The sequence below is a fragment of the Lipotes vexillifer genome, unplaced genomic scaffold, assembly GCF_000442215.2.
Source record: "Lipotes vexillifer unplaced genomic scaffold, Lipotes_vexillifer_v1.1 scaffold165, whole genome shotgun sequence".
Taxonomy (NCBI): Eukaryota; Metazoa; Chordata; class Mammalia; order Artiodactyla; family Lipotidae; genus Lipotes; species Lipotes vexillifer.
In genome coordinates, this window is record NW_006799066.1 from 1,175,599 (window position 1) to 1,178,528 (window position 2,930).

Consider the following 2,930-nt stretch of genomic DNA (forward strand, 5'->3'; position numbering starts at 1 on the left):
AAGAGTGAAAACTCAGGGAACTTTAATGACGAGAAGCCCTCAAAGAGCTTTCAGGGAGCAGACAGACATGCTGGGAATCCTGGGAGCCACTGCAGTTAACATCTAGAAACAATCGTGGGACATCCTTGCCTAAAATACAGACCGACAGTGCAGTAGTACACTCTCAGTGTCTAGAGCATGGGCTCACAACAAGCAAACAATCTGTGTAGCATATAAATGTATGCAAATATGTACACATTTGATAAATTTATATATTTAAATATATATATATATATGTGTGTGTGTGTGTGTGTACACACATACATATACAGTGTACGTGTATTAAATCTGTGCTGGTTAGAATAAAATCAAATGGGGAGGAGGGTGGCAGATCCCAAGTTTTTCCAGTCTCCATCCGTTGTCAACTTTCCTACATTGCCATTGGGAAGACGCCCCTGGCTACCGAGCTGGGAAGGGACCAGGTTCCTGTCGTGCCTTGCCTGGCCCAGCCACTCTCTTCCTTCTGTGTAAACTGTGCCACCAAGGAAAGGGGAGGCTGTCACCTTACTCGAGCTGCTACCAAGCTCTCTCTTCTTTAGCTGAAAAGAGCCTAAGATTTTTTTCTTTTAAATAGTATAGGATCACTTTAAATAGCCAGGTGGTCATGGTCAAAAGATGTTCTAATATTTATGCAGAGTTCATGGAAAGGAGCTCACAGCACTCTCAGGATTCTTACCAACCCTCAGGTGTTTCTGGGTGAGTGTGAGTGTGTGTGTGTGTGTGTGTGTGTGTGTGTGTGTGTGTGTGTGTAGGATGGCGGGAAGGTTGGGATGGTGATGGAAGGAAGGCATGATCTTCTTTTTAAAACAAGCTGATAGGGAACTCCCTGGTGGTCCAGTGGTTAGGACTTGGTGCTTTCACTGCCAAGGGCTCGGGTTCGGTCCCTGATCAGGGAACCAAGATTCCACAAGCCGCGCAGCTTGGCCAAAAACCCAAACCCAAACCCAAACCAAAAAACAAGCTGAGGCGATGAGCATTTGTGCTTTTGCATCGTTTTCAGTAAGAAAGAATCCATATAGTGCAGGGGTCCCCAACCCCTGGGCCTCGGACCAGTACTAGTGCACGGCTGTTAGGAACGGGCCAGCACAGCGGGAGGTGAGTGGCGGGCTACGAGCGAAGCTTCCTCTGCCGCTCCCCTTTGCTCCCCATTGCTCCCCATCGCCTGCACCATTTCCCCGCCCAACCCTGCCGTCTGTTGAACAATTGCCTCACACAAAACCGGTCCCTGGTGCCAAAAAGGTTGGGGACCGCTGATATAGTGGACTCCTAGTTGAGTGCTCTGTCAGGGAAGGCAAAAGACATGAGGAGGAAGGGGGCTGGTCCCACTCTTTTGCTGGCCGTGCTGAGGCCTTAGTTGGCAGGGATTTGAGAGGACAGGCGGAGAGGTGCCATGTCACGCCGGGAGGGTTGGCTGGCTGGTCCCCACCCACTCCCTACCTGCTTCCCACGCATCCTGGTATCATCTTCAAGCTGGAACAGTGAGCTTATTTGACTTTGATTCCGTAGCTGCAGTGCAATAGCAGGATACCCAACCAAAGTGCCACGTGCTGTGAGAGCTGCCCTCGCGGCGCTGGCCCCTGGGGTGTAGGACGGGGAGGAAGCCTCACTTCTTCTCTGTGGCTTTTCGGGCCCCTGCCTGGTCCGGCTGCTGTCACTCTTGGTGGCACAGGAGATGGATCAAGGGACGAAAAGAATTCCTGCCAGGCTTGAGGTGTCACAGGAATTCCATTTACTGTCCCTGCATTTCTATCTGGGTCTGATCCTGGTCTTGGAGGGGAGTAAGTAAACATGACCCCAGAAGTCTTGGCGTGAAAAGAAAAAACCCACAACAAAGCAGACTTTTTTTTTTTTTTGGACAGACTTTCCCTTTACCTGAAGTACAGGTTTGTTGACTGTCAGGCAGTGAAGGCACAGGTAGTCAGTCCCTCGTGTGGCCGGAGAATCTGCCAGCTGGGTCTTCCTTTTCTGTCAGCCCTCACCTTGGTATCTGTTTGCTCCCAGAGAGTCCTACAAATCACAGTAAGGGTGAAAAAAACACAGATGAGCCCCCAAGGTGCTACAGCCTAAGGTGATTTGGGAACACCGGGGACAGTCCTGCCATCCAGCGGCCAGTATCCTGGGGTTTGATGGGTGTTCGTGAGATGGAGGTGACAGGACAGCGGGAGGGTGGAGAGCAGGTGGGGGACAACCAGCGGCAGCATTTCAGAGCAAAATCCTACTCTAAAGAGCTTGTAGCCAAACAGGGTGTGGGCTCTGGGATGACCCGGGACCTCTGGCTGATCTGTCCATTTCAGCTCAGTGTGTGAGGCTGTTGGCCGGCAGTTACTGTGCAAGAGGAACCTGGGGCAGAGGCTGAAGAGGAGAGGAAGCCACGTGGGTGAAGCCGAGCTAAGCAGAGAACGGATGAGAGGTGGGAGAGGCCAGAAATCAGAAATGAGAGTGCAGGAGAGCGGCAATGAGGAAGTGAGAACGTGGGGTTCTGCAGAGAGGCATTGTGATTTGGGAGCGGAAGACCTGGGTCTCACCTCTGCCCTTTGTGAGCTGGGGAGCCTTAGGAAAGGGATTTACCCTCTCTGAGCCTCCATTTTACCCTCTTGAAAATAGAGCCGATAACCTCCGTCCTCTCTCCTTCATAAGGATGGTGTGAGAATTAAATGAAAACGTGAAGACCTTGTAAGACAAAACTCATGCTAACACCCTCCTTGGCCAACCATTGGTTGGTTCAACAAATCTGGTTAAAGAAAGAAAGACATGGGGCAGTACAAAACAGAACATAGAGAGAGGCTGATTAATCAAAGGAAGCAGGAGGGAGCCAGGTGGAGAATTAAGAAAGAACCAGATGGTGATGGTGTTGGCAGAGACGCCAGACTCACTTGAAGATGCGGAAAGAG